This window comes from Macrotis lagotis, chromosome 4, assembly GCF_037893015.1.
Source record: "Macrotis lagotis isolate mMagLag1 chromosome 4, bilby.v1.9.chrom.fasta, whole genome shotgun sequence".
NCBI lineage: Eukaryota > Metazoa > Chordata > Mammalia > Peramelemorphia > Peramelidae > Macrotis > Macrotis lagotis.
The window spans coordinates 130523600-130551588 of NC_133661.1; the positions used below are offsets into that span (position 1 = coordinate 130523600).

At 36.3% G+C, this 27989-nt stretch overlaps 1 protein-coding gene across 2 annotated transcripts in view; it reads left to right on the plus strand.

Annotated features, from left to right (window-relative positions):
* The window catches only part of SV2B (synaptic vesicle glycoprotein 2B), a 168543-nt gene that overhangs the window by 45379 nt on the left and 95175 nt on the right, over window positions 1-27989 (plus strand). The window lies entirely within an intron of this gene.

A 27989-nucleotide genomic window follows, 5' to 3' on the forward strand; every position in this document is an offset into this window, starting at 1 on the left:
ATGCTGAATTTGGAGTCTGAGAACCCAGGTTCAAATCTTGGTTTTGTTAGTTTCTATCCATGTGACACTAGGTAAATCGCTATACCTCTCTCGGTCTCAATTTCCATCTTCATAAAATGAAGGGGTTGGACTAAACACTGGCTTATCTTGTCAGAAGTAGCAAGTTTCATTCAGATGTCTCATCAACTGCTAAGTTAATGCTTGACAGGAAGATTCTAACCCTGAGAGAAGTTTCAGAGTCTTTTTTTCTTAACACATAGAAAATATTACAAATTTAGTTAGAGAGTGATAATAAGTAGTTCGGAGGGGTATACTATCTTGTGACTATGTAATGTGTTTCTTTTAGATTTTTTATATATATATGTATGTATGTATATATATATATATATATATATATATAAATATATATCATATGCTTTTAGAGAATAAAATTGCACAATTTCAAATACATATATTTTTTGTTAAAATAAAATTCCCCATTCCCCATTTTTATGCCTAGGAAGCACTGTATCATCTAACACATTCTTTTTTTTTTTTAGTTTTTTTCAAGGCAAATGGGGTTAAGTGGCTTGCCCAAGGCCACACATCTAGGTAATTATTAAATGTCTGAGGTCAGATTTTGAACTCAGGTACTCCTGACCCCAGGGCCGGTGCTCTATCCACTGCTCCACCTAGCCGCCCCATCATCTAATACATTCTTTATAACCCAGTATACATAGCTTTCTTGGTGGAAACTCCAAGAAGGGCAGACATAATACCTTTAAAGAAATAACCAATCTTAGGGGGTAGAAATCAGGTTATGGTATCCTGTAAAAAATTTAACCTATAGAATTTTAGTTATGACAAATGTCACAGGGAGAATAGAAGATTTTAGCTTAGTCCTTTAGCTTTATCTTTGCTTAAGGTCAAGAATCTTTACTCTGAGAATCTATAAGAAAAGACAAGATAAATTTCCTTTCTCCTATTAGGGGATGGATAATGAGTGGAGTGCTAGGAATCCAAGTATGAGTGAAGCTAGCCAGTGACTGAACAGATGCAGATAAGGGGAGCTTGCTGTGTCTGAAGGACTTGACTAGTCTAAAGTGCGTAGGAATAAAAATTAGTTTGTGATATACTCTTCATTCCTATCACCTGCAACTTCTTCAAACTGTGAGTTGATAAGATGAAGAGAAGGAAAGGGAGGGAGTTTCATAAGATGTCAAGTGGGAGTTCTTAACTCTGTTTGGGTCATAGACTCCTTTAGCAGTCTGGTGAAGTCTATGGACCCATTCTCAGAATGTTTTGAGATGTTTGAAGGAAATGTTGGACTTCAATTAGAGGCTAGTAAAAATAAAAATATATTTTTCCCCCAACCAAGTCATGAATCACAGACTCCTTGAGGTACGCCAGATTACTCCTGCATCAAAGGTTTTGTCTTTCAATCATTCTTTCTGAAGAAAAACTTGTGATACATGATTTCATGAACTAACCTCGGGACCATTTCAGAAAGGGAAGTAAGACAGATCCTAGAACTCTTGAACTTTAGAAGTTATGTCCTGAGTGATCTCAGGAAAGCTTTTAATTTTATATTATCTAGTTCTGTAATAACTTTTTCCTTGATGAACAATGATGCTGCAGATTCATCATCAGTAGGGTGTGTCCTGTGAATTGTGTTTCTCATTGTGGGAATAGATCCCCTTATCAATCTGACTTTTCTCATTCAGTACTATTTGTGATCAAGGGCATGGCATTTAAAACAGTTGACCAAGGGGCGGCTAGGTGGTGCAGTGGATAGAGCACCTGCCCTGGGATCAGGAGTACCTGAGTTCAAATATGACCTCAGACACTTAATAATTACCTAGCTGTGTGGCCTTGGACAAGTCACTTAACCCCATTTGCCTGATAAAAACCTAAAAAACAAAAACAAACAAAAAACCCCAGCTAACCAGCACAATCAGAGTAGAGATAACTAGTTCACAGGGACCTTAAAGACATATAATTGACTCCCTACAGCAATATTTCTCAAAATAATTTAACTTCTCAACATTTTTTGGTCCTGAAATGTATTGATAGAAGTATAAATGCTTGATCTGAGGACTACCCTTAGAAGAAAGGGACATTGAAGAAAAATTAGAGCAAAACAGAGGGGGGAAAAATTTGACTACTAAAAACAATCTCAACAAATAATAAGCATTTTTGATATATTTCCCAATTGCATTTTAGTCTGATTATGACTGCACTTGAGAATGCTGTAATGGCAAGCAGCCAGTAAGCCATGTGTTTGATACCTCTGAGGTTAAATTACTCATCTGAGATGACAAAGTCAGTGTGTATGTCAAAGGAACAATTTGAACCCAGATTTCTTCACTAATGAAATCCCAAATTCAATAAAAAAAACTCAATACTTTAATGACTTTAATGCAAAATGAGACTAAAGCTGGATGGTGAAAATATGCTGAATAATACGCTTCAGAAGTAGGGAACTTCTCTAATGTATTAAAGAATCTCACTTAAAGAACCCCAAATAGGAAGACAGTAGTTGGTAAAGCACTGCTCATACCACAAACCAAATGACAATAATAGTATAGAATATAAATTCATTTGTAAAATATTACAGATAAAAATGGTGGAATTTTAAACCATCATTGTCACCTTATAAATAGCAAGAAGCTATGGAAGAAAAAAAACTTCACCAAAAACTTGACAAGGGACTAGATTATGCCAAATCATTCTCATGTTATAGAAAGACAATAGATGAAAAAAATGGGAAAAAAAATCTGACCAGAATTTGATAAACTCTTTTCTCCATCAGTGACAGTAAAGCCACCATATTTGCACTACAGATCCTGCAAGGGAAAGTTGAAATGATACTAAAAGAAATCAAGAGGATAAGAGATGTGTTCTTGTTCTAGATTAAGGATACTCAGTGCAGGTTTTTGCTGAACTTGATATAATTTTGAGAACTGGAGAATTAATTCTTAGGTTATATAAAAGAAGAGAGAATAGTAAACCATCTAAAAAAATCCAACAACAGACTTTATTATGGCTCCAACATGTTGACTAATGAAATATCAATAATTGCCAAACTTTCTGTTTAACTTCCCAGCTATACAAATCTTTCTGAGAGGACTTTTCACATATATCAAGGTTATTCTTGGCAAAAATATGAGAAGTGAATAATCAACTTTTGCAAATAATACTGATGTTTCACAGGATATTATCTGCCATGTTCACTCCATATATAGTTTAGTTTGCTCTCTGGAGTACTCCACCTATTCAGCAACAGCTTTGCCCCTTGTTCTTTTTGCCCTTTCCAACTTTCCCTCCATATGCCATCTAGCACTATCTCCTTTGCTTGTTTTTATATCCCTCAAAAATTTAGCACAGTCCCTGTTTCAGAGTAAACATTTCATAATTACTCTACTATTTTACAGTAAAGCACATTTTTGCAGTTGATTTGACATCTATACAAAAACCAATTGCACTTATTATTTGTTTACTTTTAGTTATCAGTGGCCTAGAGATCTTATAACTTTCAGTTCAGTGTTCAATACTTGCTGGTTGGCTGATGTAAACATATCAGCACAGGACCTGAGAGTGTAAACAAAGCATTTTATTAGGGAGATTTAGCTAAAGTAGGAGTGAAGTTTGAATTGAGGGCAGATAGTTAACTGTTGGGATAACTTAATTCTGAGAATTCCTTTCTGTATTTTATGATCATCTTTGTCTAGTTTACAAAACATAGTCAGGTAATCCCAAGCTGCTAGAAATACCTAAAATTAAAGTCTAGATAAGAGTTTAGTGAGGCAGCTCCATAAAAGTGGTTAACAGGCCAGTCTTTGAAATATATTTATCAAGCATCTACTATATGTTATTCACCATGCTAAGAATTTATGTACTGGTGCATAAATAAAACATGGCCCCTAGCCTCAGGCAGTTTACTAGAGCTATAAAGGTAAAAATTCCACAATTAAGAATACAGATAGTTAAGTATATGATTAGTAACAACAAATTCCTGTTGTTTCCATTTGAATTTGGGTAAAAATATTCTATTTAGTAAAAGATAAGTCAAGCTAAATTGACTTCTTTGCTGGAGCATAAAAAACCATGTCTATAGGGACATTTCTTGCTTGAAGGTCAGATCAGGCTAATTATAGCCTGTGTTTATCCATTTCCAGGGACTCTGACTTCACATATATATTTCATGGCTCCCTGGCCTCTTTGAGGCTTGTGGTGTAGGTGGATAACATTGTGCCTACCTGCAGGATCTTGAAAAAAAATCTATGAATTGAAAGTCTAATGAAGTGAATGAAAGGAAAGGGAATTGGCATTTATATTGTGTCTTCTGACTAGCCAGATACTGTTCTAGATCCTTACTGAAAATGTTATATAATTTTATCCTTGGAACAGCCCTTCAAGGAAGGTGCCATTATTATCCCCATTTTTATAGTTGAGGAAACTGAGACAAACAGAAGTTAATTGTTTGCCTAAGGTCATACAAATCTGATGCTGGATTTGAACTCATGTCTTTCTGACTCCAGGTCCATGTCTCATGAATAAGGAACTGTAGAGGATAGTTCCATCCTCCCCTGACATTTCTAATTCCAGAAGTCTCTCCTTTATATACATTATCCATTGTTAAAATATAGAATTCCTTCTCCCTGACTCTCAGGGATGTCAAAAGAAAAAATTCATATTTAAAGCAATGAGGAGAGAACTGGATATAGATTCAGAGGACCTGGGTTCTAATAAACCTCCATAATAGCCTGTGTGACCTTTAAGAAGTCACAAGCTCTGACCCTCAGTTTCCTAATTTTTAGAATTGAACTAGATGGCTTCTTATGTTCTATCAAACTTTAAATCTTTAATCAAATCATTCCCCAGAAAGACCTGAACTCTTGAAATGAACTACTTTGTGACAGGGTGAATTCTCCATCACTAGAAAATGTTCAAACAAGACTGGATGAACACTTTCCAGGAAAGCTGCAGAGGGATCACTCCTGGTCAGGGAGATGGACTAGATAAAGGCCCCTTCTAGCTCTGAAATTCCATGGTTCTTTGTAAAGCAGAATTAGATGAACTATCTCCTTCCTGTGGGGTTTGTAAGAGTATGTAAGAGACATGATCCTTGTCTTTAGGAATCTCCTGCAGGGGAAACTGGCACCACAAAATCATCTTCTTAACTTCCATTTCCAGGACTTCTATTTATGTTTCTACTAGATAGCCAACTAGTTATTCCCTGATGACAAGATCCTATTGAATCAAAGTAGATATGAACTCTGGACATAGGGATTGGGTTTGTGAGAAGAATACCAAATAGGATGATATATTAATTGTGGTATTATAAGCCATACCTGGTTTCCTAGTTAAAAGTGTAGAGATGATCTTTGCCTTTTTATGTATCAATTACTACTTCCATACAACTTTCATTTCAGCTAGTGAACTGAAAACCAAACCTCCTGACTTTAACTCCTGTGCCCTTTTCTCTATCAAAAAAATGAAAAAAAAAACCCCAACAATCACAATATGTCAGCTCAGTATTGCTAGCCTAAACATTGCCAAGTTTCAGATGTTCTTTTAGTCCATTATTCCTCAAGCATAAAATGGACTGACTCATGACTCCTATAAAGAGCTTCCTTTCTCAATTATGCAGGCCAATAATTGGAATTTCTCTGTTCACAGAAGGCATTGGGGGCTTAAGACTTTATTTAAAGGTGAATTCATTGGGTAAAGAGCTAAGGTTGGTATGGAGGTAAGAGTAAAGAGAAGGGAAGGACTTTTCAGAAGAAAACTAGTTTTCTCTCTCCTTTCTTTTTTTAATGGTTAATTGGTAGTAGAAAATGTCTAATGTCCTCCAATTGATGTCTGTTTCTCCTCAGATTCTTCTGGCATAGTTGTAGATACCCTCTTTCTTTTACTTTTCAGTTAGAGCCAAGTGGTTTTTTTTCTTTTTCTTTTTCTATTTCTTTCTTAGGATTCAACTAATACTTTAGGGAAATAAAATAGAACAAATTTGAAGAGTATAGAATTGACCAGTGGCCCACCATGGGTTTTTTTATTCTAAGAATCACTAATCTGCATCATAAATATTTGGCACAGCTTTTTTGTCTTGCCCCTGCTGAGGCAGGACCAACACATGTCAGTAATTAGAAAAAGCCATCCTTTAAGGATGGGTAATTCTTGCCTGAGGTAGAGGAGAAAAATGGGAGAAGAGCAGTATAATCAAATAGAACCCTCTGGATTGACTCTGAAATGTTTGTGGAGCTAAGAGTTCTTTAGGGTTGAACAGGGGAACCCTTTCTTATAGTTAAGCATTGGGTGCTGAATAAAGAAGATAGAAGGCAGTTGGGGGAGAATCAGCATTCGAGAAGCTGCCCAGAATAATTAATTTTTCTTTTAGCCTACAAGAGGTTGTCAAGATGTCTCATGTTAAAGATTGTTTGACTTAATGTATGTGAGATCCAGCTCCTAGAGGAATTTGGGTAGTTAGTATTTATGATTAGTGATTGAGTCTGAGATGACGAGTAAGGGGAATGATGAATGTGGTGTTCAAGGAAAAGCTCAGAGCAATATCCTTGTCTGTATAGGTAATTGGAAAGATTTGGGTATGAGTCCTGGGCCCTAGTTCTATCCTAGATCATGATTACAATTGAGAAGTCATGAACAAAGGATTTAATCATGAACTATTCTCGGAATTGTCATTTCTGAGCTTCCTCAGCTTTTGCAAAGAAAAGAGAAGATTGAGGAGAGTCCTACAATGAATCACTTAATCAATATTTAGTATCTTCCATGTACATTGGGGATACAAAGACAAAATAATTTTTATTTGACTGATCAGGAAAGAAATGATAGTTTACATATATGTAACCATGCAATAATGGGACTCAGTGAAATAAATAAAAGAAAGATCTAAAAACTCAAAAAGGCTTTTTAAGGAAGTGGTATTTGTGCTTAATCTTGAGGAAGCTAGGGGCTTTTAAGAGACTGGGGATGAGGAAATAAAGATTTGTAGGAATGGTGGACATTCTCTGCCAAGGGACAGAGACAGAAGATGCAATGACATATATAGGAACAACTAGTAGGGTGGTTTACTGGGAAGATATAGTAATGAATTAGCCTGGAAGGGTAGGTGTAACCTCCCCTTAAATTTTGGGGAGAAATTTAAATAGAATAGTTCATATTTTATCCCTGAAGCAAGAAAGATCTACTGAAACTTTTGAATCGGGGGAATGATATGGTTAGATGGGTGGTTTAGGAATATAACTTTGACATATGTCAAGGATGGATTGGAGAAAAGAGATAAGTAAGGGAGGGAGGTGTTAGGAAGGTAAGAGACCATTGTCACAGGTCTGATGAGGTGTGATAGGGCTTGAACAAGATGGCTGTATGAGTGGAGAGGAGATAGATATGAGAGATATTGAAGAAGTAGAGTTAAAAAACATGATAGTTGAGGTAAAGGGTGTGAGGAAGAATTGAAGTGTTGAGGACCACACTAACTCTTTGAGCCTGGTTGATTATAATAATGGTAGTGCTCTTGATAGGAAGAAGGATGGGCTTTTGGATTTCAATACCCTTCAGAAGATAATGAGTTCTTTTATTTGGATATATTAAACTTGAAAGATCTATGGTGCATCTGGGTAGAAATATCCAGAAGGTAGTTGGAGGTACAGCAATGGAATTCAAGGGAACTATCAGGGAGAGATATGTAGATCTGAGAGTCATCTTCATAAAAATCATAACTAAATTTATGGAAATTGTTTAAATCATGGAGACATCATAAAGAAGAAGAGTTAAAATTATTGAATCAAGAGAAAGAGCATCCAAGTCATATTAAAAAAGAGAAGGTAGAACAATGATAATGTCCTGAAAAGAATGAGAAAGGTCAGTAAAGGTCAGTAGTCTCAGTCTGATGTGCGTGTGTGTGTGTGTGTGGAACAGAAGTTTAGCATAATTTCTATCTCTTTGGAAAGGTTAGTGAGGTCATTTTCTAGAGAGCCTGGGAGAACAAGTCTTGGAGGTGTGATCACAAGGTGTCTTATTAAAGTTAAAATTAGGTTAAAGGAAGGGAAGGAAGGAATGAAGAAAAGGAGGCAGACCTTTCACCAAAATGAGAGACTGCAGCTATGCAGCTGCTTAGGGTACTGTAGCATGTGGAACTGAAAAAAAAAATGCCGAATTTGAGGCAAGAAAAACTGAGTCCAAATCCTGGCCTGTTGTAAGATATAACAAAATATATATTCACCTTTCTGACTGTCACCTTGCTCCTCTACACAATGACTTTTACGATCCTTTATAGCTTTAAGTCTATAAACACAAGAGGATTCAATCAAGCCTGGCTCTTTGAGCAATGTGTGCTTTTTTTTAAGGCCAGACAATTGTATTCATGACATATGGGTATTTCTTTTGTGGTAGCTGAGATTCAGTTTTAACAATTCAGGTTTCTTGCCTTGTCAAGGGTCACCCCATCCCAGAATGTCTGGCGTATACTGTCAGTTTGTCACATATAGAGAGAAATGGGTAAAAACTCAGTAGGAGTTTGCAAAAGAGGGAAAAATTACTTCTAAATATAACTTGTATTTAGAGATCAGTAAACCCAAGATCAAAAGACCAAAATCAAAAGAGATTCTTGACTATGACAGGCTACAAGTCCATCTTTGATAGTCATTGCTATAGGGTCGCCTTTGGCAGAAGAGCTTTTTCCATTGATAATCATTAAATCCTAGGATTAGAGTCCCATCATTGAAGGATAACCTTGGAGTGACAGAGCAGAAAGCAGGATGATCCTTTAGTCTAAGCTGTCAGAACTCTGAGGTTGAGCAGAATTATAACTGCTGAGTTATGATAATGGAGTTGTTATTCATATAATAGCCTGACTGATACCATGGGAAGGAGAATATTAATACTCTTTGGAGATTCCTGAAAGGCATTTTCTGTCTCTCTCTCTCTCTCTCCCCACTATGTAGATGAAATGTCTTATTTACTATTCCCTGGATATATTGAAGGATATGTTACTATAAAGAAAGTAGCAGTTGGATGGTATGGAAAGAGCTGAGTTTAAAGTCATAGACTTGGGTTTGAATCTTGATTCTGTTACTCCTGTGGGACATTGAGGAAGTCACTTCACTTCTAAGGGTTCTAACTAGGTAACCTGTAAGACTGTCTAGCTCTAAATTCTAATTATGTTGGTTTTGTATAATGGTACAATATATATATATTTATTTATTTATTGCATTCTTTGCACCACTTGTATAGTCAATACAGACCTGCTTATTTCATATTTAGTTTCATTCTAAATGTTAGGAGCTTTTAAATATTATTCTTGAATGTCCTGTGTCCTATAGCCAGATCCTTATTCATTTCTAGGACAACTAGATTCTTGGGATAATGGAAGTTAAAGTGAAAGCCATGAAACTGTTACATGAGCACTAGGAAACCAATGTTTCATAGGAAAAAAATCTACTCTGTCATATACTTAATTACTCATGAATGCTGAAGATAGGTAGGGATGGAATCAGACTTAAGTTTTATACTTGCTCATAGTCATTTGCCCAATAAGACTTAAGCATAAAGCATTAATTCCTTCTGAAGGGAGGAACTGTGGAAGGAAGACAGTAACTTTTAGGCTTTTATAGTTCTATGAATTTTATTTTGCAGAACATTCCTGAAATGTGTTTTGGATCTCCAGAAAAGAATTAAGTAGGAATTAATAGAAAACTCCCAGCTTGAATAAGATGAAGGATCTTTGGAAAAAATGATGGAGCCAAACCTTCAAGATGGAAGTTTCTTTGAAACCGTTCCCTTCATTGTTTCTTATTGTATGAAAGTATTGCATTGCATCTATATACTGTAACTTGTTCAATTTTTCCCCAGTTGATGGATGCCCCTTTCAGTTTTCAGTTCTTTGCTAATGCTAAAAAAGAGTTGCTATAAATATTTTTGAAGATATAAGGTCCCCTTCTTTCTTTTATCTCTTAGGGATATAGTTTCAAGTAGGTCTAGGGTCAAGAGTTGTGCACAATTTAAAAGCTTCTTAGATATAATTTCAAATTACTTTCCAGAATATCTGGACCAGTGTAAAACAACTCCCTTTTCCCACAACCCCACATCATTTGTCATTTTCCTTTTTTTTTTTGCCAACTTTACCAATGTGATGACTGTAAAGTTTAACATCAGAATTCTTTTAACTGCATTTTTCTAATTATTAGAGATATGGTTACAACTAGTCTGAATTTTTCCCTCTGAAGGAACTGTTCATATCCTTTGGGGTTAAACAAAAAAGAGTTTGGAAGCTAAAGAACACAACATTAACTTTCTCCATTTGACTGGAGATGGCACCTTTCCCAGAGGATACTTGCAATGAGGAGCCTAGTGAGAGGACCCTTTAAATATGGACGTTCTGGTTCCAATGGGAACTGAGGAGGTAGATTTAAAGGCAAACAACCTTTTCCAGGAAGTGCTGGAGGCTACCCTGAACATCTCTTAATTGCTTCAAAGATCTCTGCAAAATTAAACCTCTATGCTGGTATAAGGACTTTAACTTTTAGGCCTTATTGGTTTCTGATTTCATAGGAATTTATCTTACCTATCTGACCAGTCTCTTGACTTGTCCTTAGCATTCAACATTTTGTGACACAGAACTAGTAAACTTGGAAAAAAATAATTTTTAGATTTCACTTTATTTGTCCAAGATGACTGGATCATAGATTAAAAGTTGGAGGGGAACAAAGAAGATTCCCATGAAAATCACTTAGCCCGTTTTTCTCATATTAAAGAAAAGGAAACTAAGACCCCAAGAGGGGCCTTTGTCAAAAATCATATAGTAGTTGACAGAGCACAACTAAATCTGAATCCATTGCACTTTCTCCAAAATTTCTGGGTACATTGATTCCATTTCAGCATTCTTTATAATAAATGGTGAAGTTTACTGGTAGAATGTCCCACTTTTTATTATAAAGTTAACACTATCTTAAAATCACTCTACTCCTTTTTTTTAGAAGGGGAAAGGAGTTTATTTTAAAGTCTGATGAATTTTACTTAGGTTAAGTTCCTGGCAAGAAACCTGGCAAATTAAAACAACTCTGGTGTTCCACCTTACAGTCATCACATTGACAAAGTTGGCAAAAAAAGGAAAATGACAAATGATATGGGGTTGTGGGGAAAAGGGCATTGTTTTGCTTTTGGTTGAACTGTAAACTGGTCTAGACATTCTGGGAAGTAATTTGAAATTACACCTAAAAAGCTTTTAAACTATTTATCTAACTAGTAATTAGTTAGATTTCATCTCTGCAGTACTTTCCATCATTGAGCTATTTCCATATCAAATTATTTTTATGCTCTGTGTTTTAGTTTCCTCATTTGTAAAATGAATTTGGACTAAATCATCTCAAGTCTCTTTTAGTTCTGTTTTTCTATGATTTTATCTTTCTAATTAAGTTATGATTATGGTGTAGTAACAATATTTGGTAAGCAAAAATCCTGGGTGAAAAACTATATTCTGGATTTTTAGATACTAATAGCAAAATAACTTGTCTGGCTAATTTAGCAAATATACCCAAATGACAAGACAGCAGTGGAGCATGTATTTTTGGCTCTAATGCACTCTTTCTAATCAGTCTCTACTGAGAGAGAAAGAAAGAAAGAAGCAAGTAACTACTTTCTTCTGAAGTCTTGTTAAAGAAGAACCCTTCCTCTGGGTATCATTAAGAATAATGGATGGGTGGGAAAAGCAACTTCTAGTTTGCGAAATGAGAATGGAGAGAAGTCATGTTTTAGGAAGGGTTCTACTTCTTACCCAATATGCTGGATCAGGAGCCAGACTTGGAGTCAGGAAGATAGTGTTCCATTTCCATCTCAGACATAAATTTTGTGGGACCTTGGACAAGTAATTTTAACTTCTGAGTGACCCAGACAATTCTCTAATACTATAAGTTGAGCACATGGTGATCTGCATTGGTAGAAAGAAATACCTTACTGGTGATTCCCTAAATCAAAGAAATTAGAAATCTGACAAATAAATTGCTATTGGTCAATAATATTGACCATCTCCTGAACCTCTCCCTGGTTTTATGTCTTTTATCTCATATGTTTCTATGCCTTTATTTCTCAGGTCCTTTCTAATTGGTCTCATGGATAATTTTGATTCTAGCTTGAGATATTTGTTCAATTTCTCTATTCTCCATGTAACAAGTGTGTCACCCAGTATTTGAGCAGTTTTGATTTAATATTGCTTAGTTTGTGGTCAACACACGTATTATCACTGAAGTTGAAAGAGTGTCAAAGAAGATAATAACCTGTTATTTGAGTCAAATTTTGTCTCTGGAAAGCTAGAGCCATGTAGTTCTTTATAGGTCTTCTGTTGATGTAAATCCTTCATCTTTTTCCTATCTCCAAGAATTCTTCTGCTCTTCTTTACTGTATCTCAGTTCTTTCTTTCCCCTAAACACTAAGACTTGAGCCATTAGCAACCATTCTTGAAGTTCCTCTTTATTCAATATTTTGTGATTTGGGAAGATAAAAATGAGTCAATTGTAATGATGTTTAGACTGGAGAAGAAAAAGTTTTGGAGGGAGAGGAAGTCTGTCTTCAAATATCTGGAAAGACTGTCAACTTGAAGGGGGATTGGTCTTGTTCTTTTGGACCCTAGAGAAAATAACTAGAAGCAATGAATGGGAGTTGTAAAGAAGCAGATTTAGACTTTAAGTGAAGAAAGATTTTCTATCAAGTATGGCCATCCCAGAAAGGCAGGCTTTGGGGATGGGTAATTGGTTCCCCCTCATTGAAAGCCTTCAAGCAAAGACAAGATGACCACTTTTTAGTCATGTTGTCATTAGGAATTCTGATTCTTGTAAGGAGTTAATGACCTAGGAGGTCCTTTTCAACTCTGAATGTCTGAGATCCTGTGGAACAAGGATTTAAAACAGTAAACAGAATAAGAGACTTACAGGAATAAATGAATTAAGTAACACTAATTAAATTTCTACCATGTGGCAAACACTGCTAAAGCCTGAAGATAGGAATAAAAAGATCTGATCTCTGGTCTCAAGGAGCTCATGTTCTAATTGGGAGAAACAACATATGTAGGAGTATACAGCTAAATGGAAGACAGCAAAGACTTTGGAAGGTGCCACAGTAGGAAAGATGGTAAGGACAAATGAAGATGGACTGTGCCTCGTGTCCTACATTTGTAGTTCGACATTGACCTACAGTTACTGGCAAAGGAGAGGGAAGGCTAGAGGGTCCAAGTAGAGCAATCCTCTGAACTTCTACAAGGTTAGGGATAGAGGAGAAGGTTGCTTTGCTCAGCAGAGGGGAAAGAATAAAGGATTAGGCAGAAGACTAGGGGGGAGGTGTCTGATAAGGAGAGTCTGATAAGGCTGGAACAGATATACCTAAGAGGAAAGAAAGTTTATAATAATGAGTATCTTAGCTCTTCATGGAATGGAAATATTACAAAACTTACTAGTTCAGGGCTCCTTTCAATCAGTATTAGTTATATCTGCTGAGTTACTGCTTCCTAAAGCTTCTATACTGCATGGTACAATGGAGTAAGAGGATCTGGGTTCAGATCCCATAATCATCTTGGTGAAGTCATTTTAACTACACTGCTCCTTAGTTTCTTTATTTATAAAATGGGCAGTTTGGATTAGATAATTAAGGCCCCTCTCAACTTCATGTCTATGCATCTATTTGCTTTTGGGTGAGGTATTCCTGAATTTTCTCCTATATTTTAAGAAATAAATAAAAGATGGGAATATAGTAGGTTTAGAGAGATGGGTGCTTAAAATAGTGTATGCCTCCCTCTTTCCTTCCCCGCCCCCACACAAAGAAGAATATAGGAAAGAAATGAGCATTTAAAACATTTTAAAAAGCATAAAATAGAACAGAAGGAAGCTTACAGGAAACACAGACAAGCAATATATTTTTGAAAATAACCATTTTTAATTTATTATATACTTTAAAGCCAAAGCAAGTTGTATATAAAAGAGACTTGGGATTCTACACGTAATCCTGTTTTTTTCTTTTACTTTGTAAATGGAACTGTTCTTTTTTATTTCTAGTGTTCATTGAATTCAGAATTATAAAAAAGAAAAGGTAAATAGAAGATTGTCTTCTTTTCATCCATCTTCCTAATGACAGGTCTGCTGAATTTTGTTAAGATTCATTTACCTCTCAGAAGACACCATATATGTGTCTCAATCTCATGGGCCTTCTGCTCCATGTCAGAAAACTAAAGATGATTTTCTCATTGTGTTGTATACTTCGAAAGGTGAAAAACAATGTAAGGAAGAGAGTTGTCTCCAATTAGAAGTATTAAATTGCAAACATGAGCAAGGAGATTGCATATTTTGTGGTAACACAATTATTAATCCAATTGAATCTAATTCTTCACTGTGATTTTACCATGAATTGCCTTCTAAAGAAAGGGAGCTAAGCTTGGCATGATGCAAGTGAAGAGAAGCTGCCATGCAAAAGAAGTTAAACTATTATCAATGCCTGCTAAAATATAAGAAAATGAGCAAGGCATTTCTCAGCATGAGGAAACCAGGTGTAGAGACTTTTAAGATATTCCATTATTAATGATAAGGGAAACAGAATGAATTATGCCTTTAAAATAGCCTAGTCATTGGGCACTGCTTAAAAAAAGAGAGGTTCATTAAAAATAAAAATGAACTTAAAGAAATTAGGAAGTAATGATGACCTTTGCAGAAATAGATTTTGAGAAGGATCAGGTTAGAAAGGACTGACCTTAGAAAATCTGAGCACATATAAATCAGCAGACCTTGAGAGTGGGAGGGAGAAAATAACACTAGCTAGAATCCTTTCAAAATACAATAAATATGCAAGAAATACTAGAAAGGTCTAGTTACAGAGCCATGTATTTCTTGTCAGCATCTCCCCATCTACCAAAAAAAAGTGAATTCGGTGCATTCAAGTTGCACATTAAGATAAATGATGAGAAGGCTGCTGCCCTGGAAGTTAATAGCTGCAATAGATCATCAAGCCTGTACCATGGGTGGCTCTTCATGCTTTCAGAGAGGACATCTACCTAGGTTAGATTAATGGGTACTTTCAAAGGACCCTAGGAGTTATTTATTTGTCCATAGGAACGTTGCTGTGAGTGATTGTTTTGTATGAATGCCTTTTCAACAATACTATGCAAAGGCTTCTAGTAAGAGTTGGTGAATAGTTTTTCAAGCAAAGTGTGAATATTTTGCCTTAGGCATGTGACTCCCATGGGAGATTTTAGACTATGATTTAACCCATGAGATTTAACTTTAGCAAAATAAGTACCTTTCTTTAGATAGAATTTTCTAGCCTTTAAAAGGTGTTGTTCAATATTTCTATGGCTTAGTGATGGACTGTGTTTTCCTTCCAGTGATCAGATGGATAATAATCCATTCTTGCCTGCCTATTCTATGTAATTCATAGGACCAGGAAGAGGAGACCCATCCAACAGGGACCCTTCCTTACTTCCTTCTGACATAATTGACTATCAGTTATGTTTCCTTCCCTTTTGTTGCTTCATCTTCTTGGTTGACTGTGCTTTCATAATGCTTGTATTTAAAAGAAGGTAATAAGATATATTTTTTGTCAAGCCCCTCCTCTGGAGACCATGAAGTGTCATGTATAGACAGGAGAATGATATATCAGAAAGAGATGTGTAGGGGGTAGCTAGGTGTTGTAGTGGATAATGCACTGGCCCTGGAGTCAGGAGGACCTGAGTTCAAATTTGACCTCAGATACTTAATGCTTAACCAGCTGTATGACCTTGGGCAAGTCACTTAACACCAATGCCTTTCAAAAAATAAAAGAAAGAGATGTGGACTTGGAGTCAGAAGAGATTTGGTTATGCCCCTTGATACCTGTGAGACCTTGGGAAAATCACTTTCCCTTTTTGTGTCTTAGTTTCCTAGTCTGTGAAAATGTGTCTCTGTCCTTTCTAGATCTTAATCTTTGATTCTGTGATCCTTATTTATGCTTATGTAATATTGTTCCACTTGTGTGTCTTTTCTGAAGTCAGAAGAACAGAGCAGAAATATATGGTTTTGGTGAAAGCAAACAACCTTTAATACTGCCACATCTGTGGGGCAGTTAGAAGAGGTACCTAATGAATTCAATCCTTGTTATGATTTTTACTACCTGTGTGATCTTAGACATATCAATTTTCTGAGATTCATATTTTTTTGTGTGTAAAGCATGGATAATATTTTTCCTGCCTCTCTTACTAAGCTGTTAGGTGGGACAAACTTTTGTAAATCACTTTATAAGTACCAGTTATGATATGGTTAAATTTCTTGGCTACTACCTAGGGGAAGCTGTACAATCAAGAATGTAGCTTCATGGTAACCATAGAAAAATTTTTTTATTAATTTGTATTTCATTATAAATTTTGTTTTTATAATGATTGTACCCACAATAGTTTGTTTTTGTTTATAAACTTCTTCCTCTACTCTTTCCTCATCTGCCCTTCCATAATTCAGAGAGGGCTTCCCCTTAAATGGTTTGAATTGTTAAAGTTTTGATGGATATTTAGTAAAATAGAGTAGATTGGGGACAAGATGGAGAATTGCCTTCTCTAGCCCTTTGGATTTCTCCATAGATTCAAACATGTTGAATTTGTCAGATTTGTAAGCAACCTACTTGGACAGATATTCTGTTTCCTCATCACTTCAACAGGCCATTGAACATGAATCATAATTCACTCTTTTGGAGTTGACAGCATACTGTGAAGTTTGTTTTTCCCATTAAAATCTTCCTCATGGATTTCCAGAAGAATTATTTGTACTCCTATATTGATCTGTGCTTAATCAATTAGTATTGTCATATTTGTAGTTGTTAAATGAACAAAAACTCATTTGTATGTAGATTTTCTCCGGTGAGTTATTTGGAAGAGTGCTTTCAATTTGGGTTTTTATATTTAACTTCAGGAAAAAAATGGCATTATGAGTCCCAAGTTACATATGAAACTCTCTCATAGACAGCCAGTTAAATTAACTTCATGTTGGCTAGGAAAGTTAGTGTAGTAGCTGCAGGCCTGAAGCATTCCATCTTAAGTTTGATGCAGTGTCTCATCAGCACTGGCTATCATGCCATAACAAATAGTGGATACTAAACTTTCCAAATGATTAACCAATGTAAGTATTGCAGGCTGTGTGTATGGTGGGGGGTTCATTTAACTGAAGTATTTTGCTCTCCTCAGTCTCACACTCTACCTTTGCCTCAGAGCCAGTATCTAGAGACATGGCTCATAAAACATGCCCTCACAGCTAAAATGACAAATGTCTTTCTTCTATGATCAATATGAAATATTGCAGTTTTATTGATTGGATAATAATCTATAGCAGCCATTAATAATTCTACTGTCAGCCTGTCCAAGTCTGGTTTTATTTCCTTTTGCCATATAGACATCTATCTACTCACTTTTCTTAATTAGCAGCATTTTCTCTATTTTCTCTTTTGTATTATGAGCATGCATTTATGCTACCATGCAATGTATTCAACAAGTTCTGAAGACCTAGCATTCTTTAGTTCATTATTTCATTCAACTATCATTTATTAAGCTTATTAAGCATTTAATGCACTAGGGTAGGTACTTGGGTAATAAAGGCAAAAAACATCCAGGAGCTTATTGAGAGGAAATAATGTGTCCATGGAAAAGTAAATGCATGATATATGCAATGTTGATGCAAAGTTATCCCTAGGGAGAGAAAAATAAATACATGATATATGCAAAGTTAATACAAAGTTATCCTTCCTAACAAATGGAGGATCAGCAGGATCTTCAAGGAAAAGGAGACATTTGAATTGAATACTGAAGGATTGATTATTCAGGGTAGAGTTGAGAAAGGAATAAGTGCATTCCGGGAAAGTCAGACCTGAGAGAAGTACCACTGGTGGTAGAGGGAACATCATAAACAGAGTTTAATGATATACTCTAACAAGATTCAGAACCAGTCTGACAACTGAGTCAACATTTAGTTTGATTCAATTGTGTGCAATCGTGTTAGATTAGTGCAATTCAGCTTTTTTACATTTTATGATATGTATGTCTGATTTTATTCCCCTTCATAATTAGGCCCAAAAGGTAGATTGATTATAATCTTATTAAGTATGGGATTTGATTATTTTAAAAATTTTGTCTTTGTAGTCTCACTAACTAGTGTGAAGTTGTTTGATAAATGCCTGTTAAATTGAATTGATATTTGTATAGACTTTGTACATGTTCTTTTTTCTTTGCTAGTTTCCATATATATGCAAATGTTGATGGATTTCCTTAATACCATCTGTGACTATAAGAAATGAAAGTGATTCCATAAACTAAAACAAAAATCAGTCTCATTAACTTTGTATTCACGTCTTTAGATAGCTTCCTTCTCAGTTCTCTCTCACAGAATGCCAAATAACACTTATTAAAAAACAAAATCATTGGAGTTGACTCCTCTATAACTGGAGTTGCCTGTAATCTATTTACATGGCACAGGACTCAGGAGTCCATTGTTATTTTCTAATTATATTCTGGTTCTTTCTGTACCCTAGTTCATTTGAGGGCTCCTGGAATAACATTTCCATTCCCTACTTGAAGGATTAGGCCTACTTCCTGAAAATCAAAGGGTTTCAGGAAAAAACTCTGGGATATGAAGTTATGGATTGTTGACTCAAGAAGCAGGAACAGGATCACCACCCCTCAGAGAGAGAGAAGAAAGAGAAGTAAATTAGAGAGGTAAGATATGTGATGGGATAATAGAACGAATTCCTAGAAGATGTGCTTGTGGTATGGCAATGGTGGAAGGTCATTAGGCCAAGATTGTTGCAGGAAGGAAACATAGGTGGGCTCCCCCTTGTTTGTGTCATAAAAAAGCCTAGCTCAGGGATCTCTCAACTTTCAGGGTTCTGACACCATCACATCTCTTTCCTGGGTCCCCTTTCCCTACTGTTTTGCAGTATTTCTTTCGAGAGAGCCAGAACTGAGAAACTTTCCTTTGCAATATTTCAAGATAGTTTGATGTGATCACAATCACAGCTGTTGTAGGATTGGCTACAGGGGGACATATATATATATATATATATATATATATATATATATATATATATGTATATGAAAATATCTTCTATCTATTACCATTTAGGTTTATGTGAATGAATCCTTGCTGTTGCTTCCTTCCACATCACCCATCAACTCATGCTCCACAGCAGCATTTTATTTTCTTTTTACAATCTCAGAACTAGAAGAAACTTCAGAGATTTTCTAGTTCAATTCAAAAAGAATCCTTCTCCCTTTATGTTGCCCCTATGCTCTTTGCTCAGTTTTCTGGGCTTATCAGAGCAAATAAAAAGGTTTCATAGAAATACACTTCATCTGGGATTCTCTAAGCATTAAGTGATCAGGGTAGTCCAAAGCATTTATGAAATATGGAGTGGTGAGTCAGGATGGTAGGAGCTCTACCATACTATTTTATTTTTTGCCAAAATTATCATGGTGGACACACCATGCCTTGTAGACTGTCAATAAAACCCTATTCTCCAAAGCTTGGAGGTAGATTGGGAGAAGGTCTTCCTACACCCTGGAGCTTCACCATTGTTGCCTTTATATTTGGAAATCAGAATTTGTAGTCCCTAGTGTATTAGTATCCTGTGACTCACAGACCACATTATCTGCATATTTGTTTTGGCCTTTCTGGTTGGTTTACTTCCTGTGACCTCACAGGAGTTACAGGAGTTGGAGAAGCTTCCCAGTATTGAGGCAAACATCAGAACCCAGTCAAGTCCTCTCTTAAATCATACTTGCATAGACTGATAAAACTAAAAGACCCAGATCAGGATGTACAGATCAGGATGCTAAAACTGGAGAAGTGCAATGATTTATCAAAGGTCATTTAGTTTATATGCTACAAAATCAAGTCTCCAAATTGAATTTTCTGACCCTGAATCCTATTTGCCTATCATTCTTCCTCCCCATTCCCTCCTAAATAAAAGGAACTTAATGAAGGATACTTTATAATCCCATTTTTCATAAATTCACATATTTTGAATTTTGATATAAAAAGGAATATAACTAATGGACAACCCAACCCGTATTAAATCTTCAACATGTTGTTTTAAAAATGAATAAATTAGGGGTGGCTAGGTGGCGCAGTGGATAAAGCACCGGCCCTGGAGTCCAGGAGTACCTGGGTTGAAATCTGGTCTCAGACACTTAATAATTACCTAGCCATGTGGCCTTGGGCAAGCCACTTAACCCCATTGCCTTATAAAAAAAAACCATAAAAAAATGAATAAATTGGGGCCAGGAGAACTAAAATGACTTGTCTGAGGTCATTAATGGAAGAGCAATGATGACAAAACAGATCTAGGGTTCTTTTTCCTTCACTATATTTCATTTGCCAGTGTAATGAACTATGCAGCACAAACTTTTTCAAGTATTTAATAGTTCAATTGTATTGTTTATATAACAATTTTGATTACTGGAAACAGCTATGGTTGTCTAATAGGAGGTTTGTGAACTTTTAAAAAAATTTTGGTAATTATATTTCTGTATGTTGGTTTCTTTTGTAATCCTATATATTTTATTTGTTATGTGTAAAAATATTAATTTTCAGGTGCTCATTGGTTATTTCAGATTCATGAAGTCCATTACACAAATGAAGTTAATAACTCTGCTTTAGAAACTTGTTTCTAAAAGCTGATTGTTATAGAATTGAAAACAAAAGTTACCTGCAAAAAAGGCAATTCAGTGTTATAGAAACATTCTTTAAATCATTTCTCTGACCATTACTGATCCCAATTTCAATAATGGTTAAAAAAAATAAAAATGGAAACTATTTTTGCATATGAACATTTGTTTATTACTTAGCCAGGGAGTCAGAAAAGCAGTCCTCTTATAGACTGCAGAATCTAATGTGTTTATATTATATTGCCTACTGCCACCAGCCTCCCTGGGAGGCATTTGCTGGATGCTGTGAAATCAGTGGGGTTAAGAAAAAGAAAAAGAGATTTGATTTTAAGCCAAGCACCAAATCCCTAATTGGATTAAGGCCCAGTACAGTAACAACCTTGTTTCCAGAGCCTTCTTTAAAGGAAGGGGGGGGACCCAAATAAAACACCATTAGATCTATTCAAGAAAACATAAGGCTGAGAACTGAGGCAGTACACACCATGCAGTGAAGGAGTACCTTTGGAGGTAATTTTAATTCTAAGGAGATGGATTATGCTGTGGAGGCATTAAGGGAAAAAAGCAAGGAAAAAAAAAAAACCCTTCTTTCTAAAAACCAGTCGTAATTGTGATATTTCAACAGAAGCTCACAAAAGCTAGTTCAGAGTAGTTGAAAATTTCCTAGCTAAGAGCTCTCCTAAGTTGTCAGTGCCTCAATGCTAGAAATAATTAAGATTAGAGCATTGAAATGATTTATTTCTCCTGAGGACAATCCCATCCTTTCTGAAGAATGATGTAATAATAATGTTTTGCATTTCCATTATCCTTTTCAGTTTACTAAAGTTTTTTTTTTTTTTTCCATTCATTGTCTCATAGAAGGTCTCCTTAGACTCTAGATCTGTAATCCCACATTTTTCTCTATAATCTTGTAAGGTAGGGCAAGTGATATTCTTCTTATTTCAGGGAGAAAGAATTTTCCTTTTAGATAGGTAGGTGTCCAAGGCACCTTATAGAAGCAACAAAACTGAAACTAGTACCAAAATCTTTTTAAATTACCATTTGCTTACAAAATTTCATCTGGCCTTCTGCATAGACAAATAGTCATTTTTTTGACTTTGTAAAAATTTTGCTTGGTCATTGTCTCAACATTTAAAAAAGAAACAAGATAGTAGTTACCTCTGTCCCAAAACTTTGTGAATATCAACATACAGATCAAGAAGTAAACAAGCCAAATCCACATTGACTTGTGATTAACAGAATAACAGAGGGACAGGGAACTGTCAATTTGCCAAGGACAAGATGAACACATAAAATCCTACTCGTGGTCTTCAGAAATGTTGACATTTTCATCTGTTCATTATTTTTATGTGTTTTATTTTCATAATTTTCTTAGTCCTATTTTCTTGACTCCTTGGGGCAAGACTGCTAACTATAAAAATAATTTTGATTTATTTAAATCATGAACCCTCTGAGCAAAGACTACATTAAAAAGAATTCTTGGTAGAGGATCTAGAAGCTAATCAATATTTAGTTTTTTGAAAAATAGCAGATATCATGAAAAGAATATTGTTAGGAGGAAAGGATTTTGAGTCTTGGTTCTGTCAATTCCTATGTGACTGAAAGAAGTAATTTAACCTCTCTAGGTCTTGTTTTGCACCTCTTTAAAATGAAGGTATTAGACTATATGATATCTACTTATGCTTCTAGCTCTAATGATCTATGAATTCTTCCTATGAATTGATTAATATTCACAATAGTCTTGCTACTAAAATTCGGAGAATAATGAATAAAGGGAATTTACACTAAATAGTCCATTCAAAAGGTTCAAATTAAACTCTATTAGGGAGTTTAATTAGAAAGTCACCTACCAAAGGCTCTGACCAGTGCCATTTCACAGAGCTGTCATTATGAAAATTGATCTTCTTCTATCTGTAAAATATGGTCTTTGGGGGGAAAAGTGAATTAGAAAAATAAATTAAATTAGACTTCCTTACATTCAATTTTCTGGGGGAAAACAGTAGAACGAAAAACATATTCTAGATTTACTTTACACACCTCCCAGAATAACACAATATATGCTTGAGTACTTGATGCTTGTCTGATATTGACTTTACTGTAGGAGAGTAATCTGTATTACACTCTGAACTTCACAATACACATGTAGGTTCTTAATTCTTATCTAACATTGACTTGATTGTTAGAATGCTAAAAACAACCAAAACATTAGTTTGTTATGAAATACTACTTCATTTTGTTAATCATTTCTAATTTGAAGGACATGGAAATCTGATTCTCTCCATGTCTGATCATTCTTCAATATCCTTTGATGCTCATCATTCATATAAAGCCCTCTAGTTGTAGGGCTCTCCCCAAGGTTCTGTCCTAGGTTCTCTTTTCTTCTCTTACTATTCCCCCTATCTCTACAATCTCATTAGCTTCCATGAATTTAATTATTTCTATGCAGAAGATTCTGAAATTTATATATCTGATCCTAATTATTCTTCCGGGCTCCAGGCATTCTTGGTATGTCTGTCAGTTAAGAAGCATTTATTAAACCTTTGCTATAAGACTGGTATCTTGGTGTGAGGGCTGCTGAGTCCTCTTTAGGGCTGCTTTCCACCTTTGTTGTCCTCCTGAGTCACCTAACTCTCACCTGTGGCACTAAGAAACTGTAACTTGCACAGTGGTCAAACCCCAGTAAACCACTTTGGCTAAACCAGGCTGAGGGTAACCGAGGGAGTCTCAAATTCATTGGTAAGTAGTAGTGGGTGTCTACCCCAAGCATGAGAAGTCTTTCACTGGTGGAATGGGAAGAGGAGAACAATTCATTGCAAGGGCCATGAAGCAGGTGCTGTGAAGAGCTTAAGAGGTTGGTTAGACCCCTCTAAGATGCCAAGATCATCCACTCTATCCAGAGCCATCCCCAGTTGTATTGACTCTGTCTTTCTATGCTGGATGATGATGACTTTGGAAGAGAGAGTGAGGTGGTTGATTTTATGTAGTTCTCCCTCACTTAAATCCAATTTATGCATGCAACAAAAGACATCACTTACAACCATTCCTCAAAGTCCTTTGGTGACAGGCAAGTGATGAAGCAGCAGGTGCAGGTACACTGGAAGCTGTAATCACAACCCTGCACACAGGACCCAGGGCCAAAGGGTCAGTTCTCCATTGAAAGCAACAGTGCCTGAGTGCACTGCTCACCTCCTGATATGAGGAAGGGACTAGAAAAGGTGTCCTAAAAGTTGTCTGCTTACACAATCCTGGCCTAATTACTGGGTAGGTGGGAATCCCACAGTGTGGCTGAGTCACAAAAAAATCTACAAAACCTTCTTCAAAGAAGATTTCACCTACCATCAGTGCATGTAGTGTGTGCACACTCATAGATAACAGAAGATCCAATAGACCTGAAAAATGAACAGCTCTAGTTGTGAGAGAACTGAGCAGGTATGGCATCAAATAGCAACCTTGAGTGAAATAAGGCTGGCAAATAAGGCCAACTTACTGAAATCAGAGCTGGATACATGTTTTTCTGGAGTGGTCACTATGAAGGGGAATGCTGTGAAGCTGGACTAGGTTTTACAATCAAAACTAATCTAGTCAACATTCTTGAATGCCTACCAAAAGGGGTGAATGACAGGCTCATGATAATGAGATTGCCACTTCTAGAAAAATGCTATGCCACTATTATCATTACCTAAGCTCCCACCATGACAAACACTGATGAAATTGAAGAAACATTTTATGAAGACCTAGAGATCCTTATCCTCATTGTACCAAAAGAGGACAAACTTATAATTCTAGGTGACTTTAATGCTAGAAGAGGCTCAGATTATCAGACATGGCAGGGAGTCCTTGGGAGGAATGGAGTTAGAAACAGCAACTGCAATGGTCACCTTCTCTTGAACATTTGTGCATCTCATGACCTTCTCATCACAAACATTATCTTCCATTTACCTAAATGCAATAAAACTTCCTGAGAGCACCCTCATAGCAAACATTGGCATCTATTAAGACTATGTGATTGTAAGGAGAAGAGACAGACAGGATGTGACAGCGACAAAGACATTGTGTGATGAAGAGTACTAGATTGATCACAGACTCATCCTCTCTAAGCTAAATATTCATACTCAACCAAAGAGAGGAAGCCCAAAGGCAAAATGAATACTGGAAGGATTAATATCAAGAGATTAAAGTGTCTCTCTGAGCAGGAACAGTTTGTTGCTAGCTTGGAGGGAAAAGTACCCCAACACAAGTTAGTAACAGTAGAACAGAAAAGGAGTGGGCAGCTTTCAGAGATCTGATGTACAGCACTGCATTTGCTCATGTGGGCCAGAACACTCACAAACACCAAGACTGGTTTGATGAAAACTATGGGGAAATACAGAAGCTGCTAAATGGAAAAACGAAAACTCCACAGGGTTTGCCAGCAGGATTGTTCATCCATTTCTAAGAAGGCAGAATTTAATTCCATTAAAAGTCCAAGTGAAGCTTAGCGAGATGGAGGATTCTTGGCTCAATAAGAAGGCAGATGGAATTCAATTTTATGCAGACAGAAAGAAACCAACATGCTTTTATGATGCCCTGAATGCTATTTATGGGCCAAAGACTTATAGTGAATCTTAACTACTCAGTGCTAATGTATCCACATTGATTAACAATAGGGACTTGATCCTAGAGAAGATGGGCTGAACACTTCCATGGTGTTCTTAACAGACCATCATCAATCAATGTAGAAGCCATTGACTGCTTAACTCAAGTTGAAGTCAATTAGTCCCTAGCTGTAGTTCCAACTGAAGAACAGGTTTTGAAAGCTTTTAGGCTCCTTTCAAGTGGCAAAGCACCTGGTGCTGATTTTATTCCAGCTGAGATCTACAAGGTAGGGGGTCCATTGCTTATCCAAAAATTGACTGAAATTTTCCAGGTTATATGGCATGAAGAGGTTCTCCCTCAAGAATTCAAGGATGCCTCCATTGTCCATCTCTATAAAGGTAAAGGGAATAGATTGTCCTGTGACAATCACAGGGATATTTCTCTTTTAGTCATTTCTGGTAATATTCTTGCCAGAGTCCTTCTCAATAGGCTGATCTTTCACCTGGAATTTGATCACCTTCCTGAGAGCCAATGTGGCTTCAGAAAGGGTAGAGGAACAGTTGATATAGTGTTTGCTGCACAACAGCTCCAGATAAAATGCCAGGAACAGAACAGAGGTCTGTATATAACATTTATAGATATGACCAAGGCCTTTGATACCATCAGTCATGAGAGTTTATGGAAAATTATGTCAAAATTTTATTGCTTGGAGAAGTTCATCAGTATTGTAAGTCAATTTCAAGACTGCATGCCTGCCCGGGTTCTGGATAGTGGACGATGCTTTCTAGATTTCCCAGTCACCAATTGAGTAAAATAAGAATGTGTCCTTGCTCCCATACTTTTCAGCATGATGTTTTCAGCCATGTCATCAAACATCTTTGATGAAGATGAACATTACTTCAAGGTCAGCTACCACACTGATGGTAAATTCCTTAACTTGAAAAGGCTACAAGCTAGGATGAAAGTGGAGGGAGTTAGGGTACATGATCTATTTGCAGATGATTGTGCACTCTATGCAGCCTCTGAAGCTGAGATGCAATAAAGTATGGATAGAATCTCTTTTGCTTGTGCAAATTTTGGTCTAATAATTAATACAAGAAATCACAGGTGCTCCATTGGCCAGCATTACACCATCCATATGTGGAACTATTGATTACAGCAAATAGAAATATTTTGAGTATTGTGGACAAGTTCACTTACCTTGGCAGTGTCCTTTCTAAGGAAGTACACTATGACAAGGAGGTTGACACTCAAATCACCAGAGCTCAGTATTTGGGAGGGTCTGAAAGAAAGTTTGGGAGAAAAGAGATATTAGAGTAACTACCAAATTGAAAGTCTAGAATGCCATTGTGTTCACCTCATTGCTATATGCCTGTGAAACCTGGATAGTCTACCAGCGCCATGTCAGGAAACTGAATCACTTCCCTTTAAATTGTCTTAGGAAGATTCTGAAGATTACCAGAAGATACTGTACACTGAGGTCCTTTCTCAAGCTAAATTGCCTAGCATTCCAACATTACTATAGAGAGTGCAACTATGATGGGTTGGACACAATATATGCTTGCCAAAAAAAAAAAAACTATTTTATGCAGAATTTACACAGGCCAAGTACTTTCAAGAGGGTCAGAAGAAGCAATACTGAGACACCCTGAAGGTCTCATTGAAGAACTTTAGAATTGATTGTGTAGGGAGACACTACCCAGAATGGTGTGCCCTAATTGGTGGAGGTGCTGCATCTATGAGAAAGGCAGAATTGAAGCAGCTCAAACGAAACATGACATCCATAAGTTTAGAATACCTACCCCAGGTGTTCACATGGACTATTTGTGCCCAAACTCTGGTAGAGCATTCCAAGCTCATATTAGTCTGATCAACCACAATCAGACATACTATAATTTATCTCAAACATCATGATGTAATTTTGGTCTTCTTCAATAATGGACAAGAACCAATTAACATTAAGAAAAAGGCAAAAACCAGTACTGCCCTCCAAGAGCACACATCCTCATGATCAACTATGTACATAAAATATATACTATGTAAATGGAAGGTGAAGGGAAGGGGAATATAGGAGAAAAGACTGGGAATGGCTTTTTGTAGAAGTTGGGCTTTGAGGTAAGTCTTAAAGTAATCTATGGAAGTCAGGAGGATGAGGTGAGGAGGAAACATTCTAGGTATGAGTGACAGTCTGTGTAAAAGTTTAGGAGCTGGAGTATTTGCCCAACCCCAAAGAACAAGGCCAGTGTCACTGGATGGAAAGGTACAAGGATAGGAGGAGGTAAGAAGTGTGAACAGATAGGTTAGAGCCAGATTTTGAAGGCTATTTTATTTGTGATCCAAGAAGTAATAGGAAGCCGCTATAATTTGCTCTACTTGTGTGCTTGAGGGTGGTGGTTGTTACAAATAAAATCTTTAAAAGAAAAGCAAAGATTCCAGGGTGGATGAAGTAACTTAACATTTTTCATACATTTCTACAGGAAGGGTGTGGTCATCAAAAACCAAGAAAATCCCAAATGGTGTCCTGAAGAATTGGGCATGAATGAACAATAAATGACTTATCTGAAGTCACACAGCTAGTTTGTAATTCTTCTGGGAAAAGAATTTAGGCCTTCGGATTTTCAGTTTAGAGATTAGAGGGAAGCAACTACCATACAAACTGCTACCATATTGGGACACTAATGTTGTATCTAATTTTATTATGGGAAAATAGAAGCAATTTTTCAAACACTGTAGAACAAAGCCTGTTAGTTAGTGAACCCTGTGTTCC